This window comes from Nothobranchius furzeri, chromosome 10 (genome assembly GCF_043380555.1).
Source record: "Nothobranchius furzeri strain GRZ-AD chromosome 10, NfurGRZ-RIMD1, whole genome shotgun sequence".
NCBI classification, from domain to species: domain Eukaryota; kingdom Metazoa; phylum Chordata; class Actinopteri; order Cyprinodontiformes; family Nothobranchiidae; genus Nothobranchius; species Nothobranchius furzeri.
This window is the reverse complement of record NC_091750.1, coordinates 29,053,252-29,069,700: the sequence shown is the minus strand read 5'-3', so window position 1 is coordinate 29,069,700 and position 16,449 is coordinate 29,053,252. Positions and strand designations below refer to the sequence as shown.

The window sequence follows — 16,449 nt, the reverse complement described above, 5'->3', positions numbered from 1 at the left end:
TTACTATGGTTACTGACACGGTGACACGTCATAGGTTTCAAAGGCTTCTATTGAAAATTAGATTTAGTTTAAACAGAGTCAATATTTTACAAGACCTCTCGAGTGAACCCTGACATGTTTTATATCAACTTCTGCTCCAGATCCGGACCGATGGCTTCAATTGATCAATGTTCGGAGTCTGTCTGAAGTTGCGTTAGTTTGTCCACCCACCTCATTAGGATTGACCACGATAGTTCCCTGATGTTGATGTTTTGTTCCCCAGCACTTTTAGTTATGGCGTCTTTGTCCTTCTGGTGAAGACCCAGGCTAAAGGAGTCCCTCTGGGAGGATGATTAGGTACCATTCTTTACTCGTGGCTGTGGTCTGAGGCGAAACTCCTTAAGCTGAGAAGCAGCACCACACATGAATGGTCTCAGGATGCCTTACTGTTGGCCGGACTGATGGGAATTACGTCTCCAGATTATCCTTTTTGCTGGATGCTCCAACAACTGGAAAGGGGAGTCGTCAGAAAAGTAAACACCCCCACCCAACCCTCAGCGGTCCAAATCCCTAGTTGCTTTTCTTGAGGTGAAGCAACTTCTTTGCTTCCCCTTTTGGTATCACACCATCAGTTAAATGTAAATCACATGTGCCTGCTTCCGGAGTAGTTTCTCCTACAGCGAAGCTTTAATCCTGCAGTTGCGTTCCCTTCGGTCTTCCTGCTTGGTGGACTCTCTTGAGTGCCCTCGCGTGAATGTAGTTCATTTTATTGGCAAGGAGCGACTTGGTCTGATTACTTCTCTGAACATTCTGGGCTTTAAGCAAATTAAGGCAAAGTGTGTGAAAAATAGTTTTTTGTGTCTGTCTCAAAAATGTTGCCCAGCCTGCAACCAGGAAATAGAAATGAGAATGTGGTTTTTACCGACATTTTTAACGAAACGCATTTAGAGTTGAAAAATTAAGTCCGGGGAACAGAATGGACCAACATGTTTGATACTTGTGCTTTCCCACGTGTCTGATCACACAAATTAATAAAACAGTCTAGTATACGTGTAATTATGAGCTCATTATCTGGGCTCAGTGAGTGGAAATATGAAGGACTGCTGGTTTTAGCCGTTGCTGGTAGCAGTAACAGCAACACACGGAGACAGCCCAGCATTCTTCACCTCCATAATAAAAGTCAAGTGGATGCTCGCCTTTTGACCCGACACTACTCTACGAGGGGGAACTTTACTCAGAACTGAATAAGTAATCTTCTTTTACTGCATTTGTCTTCAAAGTGGTGTCAGTGGACTGGATCTGATAAGAAAGCCGACTGAGCAGCAGGAAGATCCTTCTGTTGAGACGTGTTTGTTATCACGTACATCACGCGAGATGGGATTTAATGTCTGCGATGCCTTCAGTTATTACATGTTTATTTTCCATGAGGTAATAAGCTTAGACATTTGCTGTCTCACAGCTGAGGGAGGACTTCCTAATGCCATGTGTCTGGAAAAATTTCAAGGGAGACAAAAATTGCAAGAAAGTTAGTAGAGAAACCAACTGGATGAATTCAGCGTCGGACGACGGCAGTCTGCGAACACCCTTGATTATGAACGCGTCGAACATCAACGCGTTCAGGAGTCCGCTTCAGATCCAGCCCACGGGTCTGCAGACGAGAACGAAGCGTACACAATCCTCCAAACATATTTAGCTCTCAACAAGTTTGCCTTCATTAAAAAATTAAAAAAATTGCTCATGTTCCTAAAGATTTATTGACCTGCTGTGTGTTTATTCCCGTCCTGCTAAATGATCGTGTCACCGCTCTAATTAGCCGGGTTTTGCAGGACGTGTTGCTCTTTAGTCTGTCCCGCCAGATTCAGGTTTATTTAATTATGTTTTCCAAGCCTCCTCCCCCTCTGTGCTAAATGTTTACCTCCTCCTAACACACTGCATTCCTCCGGCAATGAGAAGCATTACGTCTTCAGCCTAAAATAAGGAAGTAATCTGATGAAGTGTGTTCAGCTGCTCCTGGTGTTGCTTCTAATGCTCCCAGCGTGTTCCATAGTTCATCTACAAGTAATCAGCATGAGCAAAGTTCACATAAAACACGTCTAGATCCTCTAACACTCACGCTGATGTGATTCTTCTAGCCAAGCAAGCGGGACTCTGAAAGCTGAAGGCGAAGAAGCTGGCTGTGTTTATGAATGCTTCCTCTCCTCAAACTTACCCAAATGTTCCTGTAGACCAAATCTGGCAGCGCGTGAAATGCAGACCGCTTCAGCTCCGTCTGCAAACGGGCCCGACAGGAGAACATGGGGTTGCTGCAGTTTAATCACTCCTAGAAACGGTGCAATCGATGCAAACACAACAGAGCTTGTTGTCTCCGCTGGTTAATCAAAGGAACAAGCTAACTGTGTCAGATGACTAGCATGAACATTACTTCAGTCTAATTCACCTGAGGAACACAAACAGTGACAGGGAGCTATTTTAGCGCGTGTTCATTGTTTTTGCTCCCCCCCACCCCACCCCCGCTGCGAGAGCCTGTTTATCTAACCTTCCTCCCACACACCGGGCATGAATCAAAGATGCACTTTCTTGCATTTGAAGGAACACAAAGCATCTGATCAAAGAAAGAACAACTTGTTTCTTTTTAAATGCAGAACGTTTATGAAAATGGTCACAGTTACCTGATTTTATATTCATGAACCTTCAGGAAACAGTACCAGGACATTTTGATTCTATCTAATCTGTTTTGATTGGGTTCTTTGTGTTTGGTGCATATCATCCTGCTAATGCGGTCCAGCTTGTCAAAAAATCGCACAACACTAAAGACCATGGTCTTGATTCGGAAAAGGGTAGAATGCCTTCTCCGGGTCAGGGATGAGGTCCTGCCACAAGTGGAGGAGTTTAAGTATCTCGGGGTCTTGTTCACGAGTGAGGGTAGGCTGGAGCGTGAGATCGATAGGAGGATTGGTGCTGCATCTGCAGTGATGCGGGCGTTGTACCGGTCTGTCGTGGTGAAGAGAGAGCTGAGTCAGAAGGCGAAGCTCTCGATTTACCGGTCGATCTACGTTCCTACCCTCACCTATGGTCATGAGCTTTGGGTAGCGACCGAAAGAACAAGATCACAGATACAAGCGTCCGAAATGAGTTTTCTCCTGTGGCTGGCTGCGCTCTCCCTTACCCCGGCTTTCCACGGGAGCCGTCAGCAGCACGTTACTGCAGCAGCACGTCATAGCTGCTGATAGGAACCGCTGTTGTCAACAGAACCTTTTCCACCGGAGCCGTCAGCAGCGCGAGTCTGCCGCGTCTCAGGAGCAGCATGTCGCGGCCTTTACGCGCCGGTTCTATTTTCTACGCGCGACGCCTCTGAAACGGGTCAAGATCGACATTTTTGGGGAAGGAAAGACAGGAAATCGGACGCGGAAATGGAGAGAAGCTACAGAGATTTTCAGAATAAAGAACGTACTGCTTTCCGGTTGCTTTACTTAAAAAAAAGTTACTAACTGTGCGTCCCCGTGAGAAGTTATCACCTAGCTAGCGGTCTCCTTTGTTTTTCAGGTCCGTGTTGGCGATTATAAAACGGACAGAACATAAAACACAAACCATGTTGTAGTTTTCTCCTGCTTGTTGTTGTGTTTACTGACGAAGTCACTCGTGTGACTTTGTGCTCGGTCGGTGACAGCTGCTCCCCTGCTGCTTCGCGTCTCGTGGGAAGGGCCAAGCAGCAGATTACGCGAGCAAGACGTGCTGCTGCAGTAACGTGCTGCTGACGGCTCTCGTGGAAACCCGGGGTTAGAGATAGGGTGAGAAGCTCGGTCATCTGGGAGGGGCTCGGAGTAGACCTGCTGCTCTTCCACATCAAGAGGAGCCAGTTGAGGTGGCTCAGGCATCTGGTCAGGATGCCTCCTGGACGCCTCCCTGGTGAGTTTTTCCGGGCACGTCCAACCAGGAGGAGACCTAAAGGAGACCCAGGACACGGTGGAGGGACTATGTCTCTCACCTGGCCAGGGAACACCTTGGGGATTTCCCCGGAGGAGCTGGCCCAAGTGGCTGGGGAGAGGGAAGTCTGGGCCTCTCGCCTTAGGCTGCTGCCCCCACAACCCGACTCCAGATAAGCGGATGAAAATGGATGGATGGAACACTCAGGATTCACCACCTCATCAAAAGACGTGAACTAAAGGCACACTTAGAAGTTTTCCTTGCTTTAACACCCTCTAGTGTCCGTTATTGATTATTATCTCGTTGCTGCGCGTTCATCTTTTTAACACCTAAAAGCACACCATCAGAAAATGTAACTGCACCCTTAGTCAAGATTTAAAAGATGCCTTGAAAGTGGGCGCTGCCAGGAGGCACAGAGTGGCATGGCCAAGTGTGGGGAATTTCCATCCTGGGAGGGAGGGGTAGTGGGAGGAGACTGTACCGATGACGTGAAATTGTACCAGCCCCAGTCAAGTTTAATCAAGTTTACACAAACGTCAAAAAATGCACAGAAACACAAAGATTGCATTTGTAAAGACCCACTTGTACAGTTTATAAGCAACAATAAGTTATGTTGGGGTTTAGCTACTCTTTACTCTAACAGCTGGAGTGATTCCTCAGCCTTCACTAGTTTGTACTGGAGTGGTTCATTACTAAATCAAACAAATCAGCTGTGTTCACAACCTAGAACATGCAGTAAACCTGCTGGAAACAGACTGCAGCACCAGGTATGTCAGCGGAGTTTTTTTTCTAAGTCCAGCACTCTGAAGATGCAAATGCAGTATTCTGGCCACAGAGGGCAGTAAGGGTCTCAGGGACATTTCATTAACCCTGTAAAGGGTCATTTTAGCACATACTTGCCTCTGGATTAATTTCTCCCACCGAATATGCTGCTTAACCCTTTAGGCCCTGGTGCCTCCCAATCGGGGGCCTTTGGAGGTTCATGTCCCAAGTGTCAGTGATGGTTTGCGTTCCCCGAGCACGGCAACAGCTACAATCAAACCTGTTTAGATTGTAAACAAAGCAATGTTTGGTTTTTGATACATGAAGATAAAATAATACTTGAACTTTATTTTAGAAGAGCGGCTCTGTGTGGACGTGCTGACAGGATGGAGGTTGTGAGTTCAAATTCCATTTAGGAAATTTAGTCAATTGTTTTATTTATTCCAGGGGTCCTCGACTAAATTTGTTCAAGTTTTATAAAGTCCAAACATCACTGTATCTTAATTTATTACAATTTAAAATGGCTTTGTTTCCCATCCGGGCTGTTTGATTGTGGGTTTAGTCGTGTTTGGAGAATGTGGACAGCTGTAGATGTTTGGGACATGAAACTGTAGAGGCCCCCGACTGGGGTCGTTAGGGTTAAACAGGTCAAATTCAAAATTTTTCTAAGGCCGGTTGATAGTGTCAGCCATTTTGGATTGGTTTGACAGTAGATGTATTCTCCTGGTTGACGCAAGTAATTAACGGCCAAGTTGTAAACAAACATCCTACGTGATCAGAGTGAGTGCTGGAGATGAAAATCAACTAATTTGACATCAAATTTGAGCTCAAAATTTCTAAAACATAAACAGTTTTAATTCCATGCTTTCGCTCTTTTTTAAACACAGAAACAGTTTTGTTTACCTGTTTTGTAGCTACAGTTTCGCCGACGGCTGCCGGCTTCTTCAGGCTGACGCTGAACAGCTACAAAACAGGTAAACAAAACTGTTTCTGTGTTTAAAAAAGAACGAAAGCATGGAATTAGAACCACGAAACAGTAAGAACACACCTAAGATTAACAGTTTTACTCATGTTTGCGTCGCCAGGCCTGATTCACACGGAAAGATTTGAAACTTGTTGGAGTTTTTTCAACACATGAGAAACTCCACATGTGGTGATAAAGAATCGTGGACAGAAGAGTTTGGGGCCTACAGTGTGTGGCAAATAAAATGCACCGCACACGAACATTGGCTGGTCAGAGAGGAAATCTAGGGAAACCTCTCCGAGATCAAATGTGACTTCAGAGTCAGCAAACATGGCGTGGGAGAAGCCTGCAGCGTGCTTCCGTCACCACATCTTCTGATTGGCTACATGTTACATTCATCAGGAAGCACACTTTTTTCTCCTCAGAGCACAACGCAAACACTGATTCAGGGTCAAGACAATCACACGTTTTGAGATATCCTGATTCGTGATCGAAGCAGTCCTGAAGTCATTCTGAACACACCACACACAGCAGGAATATCTGATAAGATGATCTTTAAAGCTGTTATGGTAATCCTTGTCACAAGAAGAGAATAACTTTTAGAGTTTCGTAGAAATCTGTCCAGTGGTTCATAAAAACATTTTTGCCAGCCTTTTGCATGTTGGCTGTAGAGGACGAGGTGTGTCCAGTTTGTCCGAGATTCAAAAAACGAGTTACAACAAAGAGCAACTCGCCTAGAAGCTGCAACTGTAGAAGTCTGTTTGTGTTATTCTTTAAGATGATCCCTGCCCTAATCTGGAATCTGAAACTCCCGTAAATGTTTAATGTCGGGTTCCACATTCAGGTCTCACTAGAGCAGCTCTAATGCTTCTGCTGGATAGCGAATTCACGTCAGATTAGTTAGAGAGGACATGTTCGTAGAAGGCAGAATAAATGACAAGCTCGGTGTTTACTAGGTGAGCTTTTAGCGGCTGCAGGTCAAAAGCAGGAAAGCAGAGTAAAAAGAAACCGGCAGTGACCTCATGTGCTAATGATGCCTTTTATAGTTTTCATAATTATTCCTTTTAAGGTAATTTAACTGTGAAACTAAACATTTATCGTAACGATCGGGACTTTTTTATCACTCCAGTAGTTGATTGTTTGCTTACTGACCTTTATTTATTGACCCTTTTTTCTAAAGAGGGAACTTTACGTGATCACAAACAAACTGTTGATGAACTCAAAGCAGAGACTCCTGCGAGGTCAAGCAGCGGTCGCCTTTTCCAACTCCTCACCCCCTTCATTACTCACCGCCTTTCAGTTGCATCCTAAAGCACGGCGTACAAGGGCACGCTAGCAGAATGCCCTCATGCGTGTGCCAAACAAAACTCGGCATTTATCTGCTGCTGCGCCGATGAAGAGCCGACTCCCACAACGCCAGCTGTCAAGGGCGGCGTGTTCTCCTTTGACGGCATCTCCTTGATCTCATGTGATCCCTCCTAGGCATCTTTGCTGCAGCTGCACAGCTTCATTATGACATAACCTCCACCAGGCATCTTCCAAACAACGTTGCCCCCTTCAACATATGACATCTGCTATCAGCCTGCTGGGTTTTGTCTGTGAATACATGATTGGAAGTAAAAGAGTGGAAGGCTTAGAAACCAGTTTCTCATGCTTGCACAGAGGAGCCTGACTATTTGTGCGTCTACCCCCCAAAAAAATATTTGTGCATCTTTTGCAAGTGAAAAATTAGTGTTTAATACTTTGTTTACTTTGCTAACGGACATTTGCAACTCCTGCACTGCTACCCAAACATCAGTTGTCTGTCCTGATGCAGTTATAATGTGTTATGCACACACGCATTGCAGAAGATAGAGCTTCACATTTAAAGGAACAGAACCAAATGAGTCATTTTGCAGGGTTCATTTGTATCTCCTGGAGACCGTGTTTGCAGCAGAAGTCTGTGCAAACTGCTGAACCTAGAGGGCACATTTCTGCGGATACGTATTTAGTGGGAGTGTAATGTACGTGCATTCATATTCAGATGTTTCGGTACAGAATGGCCGGTTCTCCAGGACGTGTACTGAGCTTCCATGTGGATATTTAACGGTGTTGCATATCTTAAGCCTCGCTTATGCTTCAGTGTCGGCTCCACGAGAGAGACGCACACGCATACACAGCAACATTTCGCCTTCGGACTTCTCAATCACCTGGGCAATGTTGCAGAGCCCTTCCCCACCAGGACAACACAGGGGGCAGTGCTTTTCTGCGGTATGCGGTCATGCATCTGGTCCATTTACTGTTGTGTTTATATTGTGTGTTTTTGTTTTTCAGAGACATTTTAAAACAAAGAAATGTGTCCCTCATTCTCCTCCGTCTCTTTATGGGCTCACCACCTCTAAGCTGACGTTTCCCGTCATTTCCGCCCACAAATAAAACGCTTGCTTCGTATCTTTACTCCTCCAGTCATGGGTGAATAAACGTTTTCAGTTATCCGCAAAGTGTTCTTCACGCTGCTCCATGTCTGCTGCTAGATGTCTTCGACTCGCCTTTTGTTTTGGTGAGGGGTCAATGGCGGTCCTGTTGACACATTTAAAGGAAGCAGCATCCTGACCAATCACAAGCTTGCATTCTCCGTCTCGTTTGACGGATGTTTAAAAAAGTTGACTCGACTCCTGTCGTACTTGCAAGTCTGTTGGAGAACCCTAGCAATGACGGATAACGGCGTTGCGTGTCTCTGCCTCGACGCAGAAGGAGAAGCGTAAATTGGACTTTAGTCGTTTGCCAGCAGCACAAGCAGCTGTGTCCAAATTCAGGGGCTGCATCCTTCGAAAGACCAGTCCTACCTGGTTGGTGTTGGTGTGTGTTGGTACCAGAAACAAGGTACTTCTTTGATTGGGAAAACTGGAGGTGAACAGCTGTAAAAATCGGGTGACTGCCTAGCGTCGTAGCTACACCAGATGAGCTACCTGCGTCAGTAGAAGACGGGGGAACTGGGCAGGAGATGCGACGTCCCGGTCCTCTCCACTGTTGTGTCTCAGCCCTTTAAGGAGTCTGCACAGACAACTGCATATGAAGACTCCTTTGTCAGTGAGTAATACTGATCAGTGCCAAAAAGTGTTCACATTAACAATAACTATTAAAGTTTGATTCTGTCTGCGAGGGATTTGTCCCCTCACTGCTGTTTCTGTTTAATCCCATATTTGTGGGTGTATTCTAAGTCAAATTAAGCTTGGTAATCTATAAATTACTTTAAGTTAAAGTCGATTTAGTGATGATCATCACTCCTTTTCTTCTGAGGACAGTTGTTGAAGTGTTGCCATGGAAGCGCACCCATAGGCGGACCTGATCAGTTCCTGTTATTCAGCTCTACTGAGGGAGAAATCAACTGACTGAAGAGGGAGGGAGGGGAGAGGATGTTAACCCGTATTTAAGTGTAGCTGTTGTTGTTTTTGTTCTTTTTAGTTAAGTTAGGATGTAAATATGTAAATAGATTGTTTTTGAATTTCAAGGATTTCAAGCTGACTGTTGTCCCTGCCCACTTCTTAACTCCTTCGCCGCCAGCGTTTCTCACCGTTTTTACTGTTGTTTTAAGAGTGACAGAATGTTGCGCGCTAGCATGATGTCGACGACAAAACAACCAAAACAAAGTGGAGACTCACCTCTTACATCAGGAAGAATCAGCGCGTTTCGAGTGTTATCCGTTCTTTCCTAATCCGTTGTTGAACTGTGATCGGCAGACGCTTTTCCGGTTCGTGTCTCGCTTTTTTTACAGCAGCGGCCCAAAACGATCTCCTAACACATGGATGTTCTGCTTCCTGGTCACGTGACGTGTGACGTACGCGGATGAAGATCGGCTTTAGAGCTGAGGTGTTTGTTCTCACGGTGCGGGGGTCGTTCTGATGCCCACACAGTAAAAACATGCAAATGACGACTTTAGTCGTCATCGGCAGTGAATGAGTTAATGGTTGGTCCTTCGGTAGCGTTAAAAGTCAGATTGGTTTGTCTCTAGGGTGGTTGGTTGTTTGTGAAGGGTAATCCGTGCCCCACTGTTGTGGAATGTTTGCATCCAAAAAGCTTTTAAAAAGTCAGAGCTCTGCGAAATCCTGGAATCTCTCTTTTCTTCTGGTGACAACAGCTGATAGCATCCTGAGTCAATGACAAGGCAGAGGTTCTGTCTGAACCCAAAACCCTACACTGACGAAGGATTTCATCATTTTATCCATTCGGAGCCCAAGAGCAGCTGCGTGATGTAAAATGTGGCGTTCATTGACCAGAAGAAGCTCAGTGAGACAACAAAGTCATTGTGGGGGAGTCTCCCCGTGTTTTTCCATGTTGGGAGTTTAGTAACGGCAATTTGAAATGTGATTGGTGCTGATTTTCTTTCACTTCCATTTTGCTTCACAGCCAGCTTTTTAAGTTTTACTACTTCTTTGTACGTTCTTGCTGTTTGTCTGCTAATTCCATTTTTGGTTCTTTTTAAATCACAGGAAAGGTTTCTCTTTACCTTGCTAACGTTTCGTTTGCCGACTGCAAACATCTTCAGGCCGACGCTGATGGTGACGTCACTTCCTTCTCCGTTTATCCGCGGGCAGCAGAGGACGTTGTCGCCCTCTACTGCCCGCTCTCTCCTCTCCGATGATGCAGTCCCATGCACGATCCAATGAGTAAACTCCATCGTCTCTGTTCATGGTCCCACATCCACGTCTCCTTATCTCGATTGCTTCTTTTATCCATTTTTTGTATTTCTGTTGTTCGGTGTTTTTGATCCTTGTGTTGTCCCAGTCCATTACATGGTTTTCTCTTGTGCAGTGATCTGTTACGGCTGACTTCTTTATTGTGCTTTCTGCTTCTTCTTTTGCTGCTCTTGTGTGTTTTTGACTTGTTTCTATTTTCTATGTTCTATTGTTCGTGTGTTGAGTTGGCGTCCGGTTTCTCCTACGTATGTTTTATTGCAGAGTTTGCATGGGATTTCGTAAACGACTCCACATTTAAGTCCAGCTGGTATTTTGTCTTTTGGGTGTACTAGTCTGTTTCTAACTGTTGTGTGTGGTTTTGTTGGTGTGTTTATGTTGTGTTTTTTCATTGTTGCTCTTTTTTTTTCTGTTATGCCTCTGATGTATGGTAGGGTTATCACTGGTTTTGGTTCTTATCTTTCTAGGTTTCTGGTTCTTTGCTTTGGTTGTTCTTTTCTTTCTGTTGTTGTTTGTTGTTTTCCTTTGTTTATTGCCCATGTCGGGTATCTGCAGGTCTTTAAAGCCTGCTGTATGTGTTTGTCCTCTTGTTTACGGTCTCTTTCTTCTGTTATTATGTTTGCTCGGTGATATAATGTTCTGATTACTGACATTTTGTGTATGGTGGGGTGTTCTGATGTCCATAATAGATATTGGTCTGTGTGTGTTGGTTTCCTGTATGTGTTTATGTTTAGGGTCCCGTCGGTCTGCCTGGTGATTTTCATGTCCATAAAAGCTATGCTGCCTTCTGTTTCTGACTCATAAGTGAACTTTATGCTGCCTGTGTCGTCAATGTTATTCAAGTGTTGTGTTAGTGTTTGACCTTTTGGTATGATTTCCAGTATGTCGTCTACGTAGCGTTTCCATAGTTTTATTTAGCGCTGGGGGGGGGGGGGGGGGGGGGGGGGGCAGTGGCTACGGCTTTTTGTTCCAGGTCTTCCATGAAAAACTCGCACAGGGTGGCTGATAACGGGTTACCCATGGCGAAGCCTTCCAGTTGTTTGTATATTTTGATGTCGTATGTGAAGTAAGTGGAGTTAGCTACCAGTCCTATCAGTTGTGCTATGTCATCTGGATTTTACTCATTGGATCGTGCATGGGACTGCATCATCAGAGAGGGGAGAGGGGGCAGCAGAGGGCAACAATATCCTCTGCTGCCCGCGGATAAACGGATTAGGAAGTGACGTCACCATCAGCGTCAGCTCTGAAGATGTTTGCAGCTGCAAACGAAACCGTCTGCAAGGTAAAGAGAAACCTTATCTGTGTTTAAAAATAACCAAAAATGGAATTAGTTTTACTTCTGCTGGTTGTTTTGGACAACATTTGCTTCATACTGAGTTACAACCAATCAGTGTGAGTTAACTGAAAGTTCCAGTCAGCAACTCCACCGGGCGTGTACCGAAAATTAACCAAACCACAACGTTAAAACTAAGCAATACACCGAACCAGGGTTTTAGGGGCTGATAGGAGGTACATATGATTTGCTAATAATCTAGGGTCACCCCATTCTTGGTATTTGGTGCTTCGGTGTCTTTTAAAGACAATCTTGGCAGCTGTAGCATTTCTATCATGTGTTTTTTAGAGTTAACAGCAGAACAGCTGACAGGGTGGGAAACACTCCCCGTCATAAACAGGCTGATATCTGTCCTGACCTGAAGTCCTTCCATCACGCGACTGTTTGATTGTCGTTTTCAGCTCGCTTTGACCCACAACGCTTCATACACAAGCGTCTGATGCTTCAGTTCAGATTGTTTATATTGTTCATCAGCGTGTGCACAGATGGTGACGTTCCAATGTAACAATGACCTTTTTAATGTCTGAGACAGTAAACACCCAGCTGCCACGCACGCCGCCACACAAACTGCTGTGCACTTTAAGGAAACTTCTTGCTAGCAGATTATCAGCAGCTGCTGTTAAGTAGTTACGATTAACACGTTTAATAAATCCACATTTATTAATAAGACAGCTTTACAGGGATTTATTTGACTGAGCACTCTCCCTTAATTAGCTCTAAATATAACACTTAGATGCATCAGTTTGCAACTATTCGCAAGATATGAACAATTGCACATATTTAAACTCACTGCATGAATTTAATCATTTTAATCTTCTAGTAGCTCAAATTTTATCCCACTCTAAAAGTGAACATTTGCAAGTGCTTGTTGCAAAAATGACGCCTGACGGATTAAGATGCCCACATGTCAGTCCTCCAATACTGTAATCTGTTTCAGTGCAGGATTAGATTAAATGTTTAAATAAGGCTTCCATATCTTTTGTTTTTAATCCAGACCCAGCACTTGTTAAGGAATATTAAACTGCAGAAGCGTCGTGCTGCAGTTTCTAACTAAAGCACTGGCTGTGTCTTTTACTTCGCATTTCTACGCCCACATGGCTGCTCGCATCAAAAGACCTGGAAGAACGCTCACACACAGCGTCCTTGTTCTCCTGTGGAGGAGGGGAACATTCGTAGCCTCTGTAGCAGCAGGTGAGCTCTCCGCTGAAGAGCAGCGAGGTTGAGGGTTGAAGACTTCATGAGACAGACAGTACAACAAGGCTGAATACATCCACGACATCACTCAAATGTCACATCAATGCACCTCTTATAATTTATTATTTTTGTTCATATTTGAACTGATAAACTGAATATTAGGTTAATTTAAATAGATATTCCAGTCCAGTGTGGTAATTGTTACTGATAAACTGAGGGGTTTTAGTCTGACAGCTGTTTTAGGGAGATTGTTACATACATGTTAGTTGGTACCTGGAAATGTTGTTCTCCTAAATAATCTAAAATTATTTAACTATATTATTTTAAAGGCGCATCATGTAAGAATGAAGTGAGTATGACATCCTGTGGTTGAATTTGGGTACTGCAGCCTATTTTTCAAATACAACAAGTGACTTTCTCACTCCTGTTTCGTGTTTCATGGCTGTTGCCAGTTAGGGATCAGTGCCAGAAGATTCTCGATGACGAATGAAGAAGAGTTGTGTAGTTGATACATACATGAGTACATTTCACTGTAATGAGTTGGTGGTAATTGAAAAAGTAGCTTGAGATTTTTTTAGAGATGACTATTTGTTTCTAATTCACTGTTAGCATTGTTAGCTCAATGTTAGCATCTTACCTTCTTGACCCGATACTAGAGTAAATCAAAAAGATGCCGTGACTTCTTTGGGATAATAAATTTGGAGTCACTTTGGTACTTTATGAAGTGCTACGGCATTTTGCTGTTTGGTGTTGAATTGCTAATGCTAACAGAGCAGCATTAGCCAGTGCAGACTCGGTAACTCCATCCCTCTTTAGTTTTTTTTTTAAAGGAGAGAAACCAACAACCCCCCAGCCGGCTGAGAATGAAATCTGTTCCAATGTATTCTTCCTTCATTTTTATTATTTCAATATAAAATTCTTACATATTGCTCCTTTAAGACTGTTATTTGTGACTGCATATGTATTCAGAGTTTTCTGAATGCTGCTCTCCACAGATTAGGGAAAGCTGCCATTTCAATATTATTTTTATTTTTCAAAACAACATATTTTTGTATCTGTCATGTTCATGCATTACGCTCTCTTAATACTCTCCACGCATTTTAGTTTTTCAGACAAGCTTATCTATGCTAGCTGTGGGCATGTAGAGCAGCCGAGGCGGTCATAACTAAACTTTTATCAGACCTGCAATTATTCAAGGAATTTTTTTTTTTTAAAGATTTGTTTCTCTTGAATAATCCAAATATGATCAAATTTAGTTAATAATTTTAAGCTAGTCTTTCACACAGATCTTTATCTTTTAGCTTGGTTTTCTTTGCTCATGTGTGGTTGGGTCTTGGAAGTAACACATCCAAGCGAGAGACCCAGACATCCCAGTGGCAGCGGACCAGGAAGGGGTAATTCCAAAGCATTCCAAGGCCAGAGAGGATTTATAATCCATTCAGTGAGTTTCGGGTGTCCTCTTAAACCTAATTAATACTTCTCTGTCAGCTCCATGAGGAAGAGACGCCCACGCATGGACAGAGACGTTTTGCTCTCAGACGTCTCCATCAGCTGGGGATTATTGCTAAATCTTAGACAACACCTTATCCTTCATTCCTCATATTAACAACACAATAAAAACTGCTTATTTTCCTCCTTGCAATCTCAATCGGCTCCGCCCCTCCCTCAGTCAACACTCCGCTGCTATTTTGGTCCACAGCCTGGTCACCAGTCGCATCGATTACTGTAATGCCCTCCTCTCCGGTCTCCCTCTAAAATCACTCAGCAAGCTACAGTTAGTCCAAAATTCAGCTGCCCGGATAATCACTAAGACCTCCACTTTTGATCACATCACCCTGTCCTGCAGCAACTTCACTGGCTCCCTGTCAAATACAGAATTGACTATAAGATACTTCTTCATGCCTTTAAAGCCATCCATCATCTCGCTCCCCCATATCTCTCTAATCTCCTCCACATTGTCACTCCCACTCGCTCTCTCCGATCATCACCTTCACCTTCCCTGTCTGTTCCTCGCACTCGTCTCAGTACTATGGAGCCAGAGCTTTCAGCCACTCAGCTCCAAAACTCTGGAACACTCTACCGCCCGACCTCCGCAATATAAACTCCTTCTCAACCTTCAAGTCTCAACTCAATACTCACATGTTCCGCCTGGCTTACTCACTGTAACTGTCCTCCTTCCATCTACTCTTTTTAGTCTATTATCCATTCTACTGCTCCGTCTCTACCCTTGGGAATTACTGTTAGCACTCATTTCTTGTTGTTTGTATTGCTTGCTGTTCCTTATATTTTGTCTTGTACAGTGACCTTGAGAGCTTTGAAAGGCGCTTGAAATAAAATGTATTATTATTGTTATTATTATTATTATTATTATTAACAGTTCCCCGCCAGGACAACAGAGGGCGTAGCGCTATTCTGAGGTATCCTATGACCATTACAATCACATATCCAGTCCACGATAGTGCATTTACTATTGTGCTTACATTGCTTTAATGCATTTTAGAGGCTTTTTAACACGGACAAATTTGTCCCTCATTCCTCTCCACCTCTTCTCATCTAAACCCGCATTTCTCGTCTTTTTCGTCCACGATTAAAACACTTGCTGCATATCCGTGTACTCCTTCAGTCACGGGTGAATGAACATTAATATTTTCAGACTTTTTCCGCAACACATTCTTCAATCTGTGCCATGTCTGCCGCTAAATATCTTTTATTTTTTGAAGTGGCAAAGACGGTACTGTTGACAAATTTACAGGAAGCAGCATCCTGACCAATCACAAGCTCGCGGTGTCCGTCGCTCAACGGTTAGTTAAAAATTGGGGCATGCCTCCGTCTTCCTCTGCGAGCCAATCAGAGAGCTCTTGCGCTGACGCATGATGCTGTTACATGTCTCTGTCCCAACGCAGACGGAGAAGCATGAATTAGGTTGTAGTGGACAGTCTCCAAAGGGAGGAAGCCAGGAGACATCCTGTGGACCCAAACCACCTCTGCTTTTGATGAAGAGGAGCAAGACAGGATTCCTTACTCACCTCACCAAACTGTAAAATACAATTCAAGAAAAAAGTTAAAATACAGTAAATCCTCTAATACAGGCCCGGGCCTGTATTTGACTCAAGCTCATCAAGCTCCAGGCCTTTATTGGAAGGAGGGCCAGAATCAGAGGCAGGCCTCAATTTCTATTTGAGCAAAATGAACTAATGGTTCGCTGGAGTTCTTGACAATTAAAATTGCGCCCACATTTTCAAAGTTAAACACATTTCTTTTAACAACGGTAGTTCCTGCTTCAGCCCTCTCCCCCCTCCCCCTGCGCAGCGGCCGCAAACTCACTGATGCGCCTGCAGCCTCTCGGAGTTCCTGCTGCTCTAAACATTAAAATAATTATTTCATTTTCTTTTCCTCACTTCTGATGACCTTCAATGGTGTCTGTTTGTTGCAACCACCAGGTACAAAAACTAACTTGTTTTTATTTGACTATTTTTCTGTCCTGCCTGTTTATTATCTTCCTGCATCTCCTCTCAGTCCTAAAGAAAAACTGCTACCTGGGTTCATATATATTCACCTCATGAGTTACCTTTGAACTGCAGTTCTAAAAGATCTACCGACCGCTAAAACAGCGGAGTGCG

At 44.0% G+C, this 16,449-nt stretch overlaps 1 protein-coding gene across 6 annotated transcripts in view; it reads left to right on the top strand.

Moving 5' to 3' along the window:
• cadm1a (cell adhesion molecule 1a) overlaps positions 1-16,449 on the top strand; it is a 634,562-nt gene that overhangs the window by 439,374 nt on the left and 178,739 nt on the right. The window lies entirely within an intron of this gene.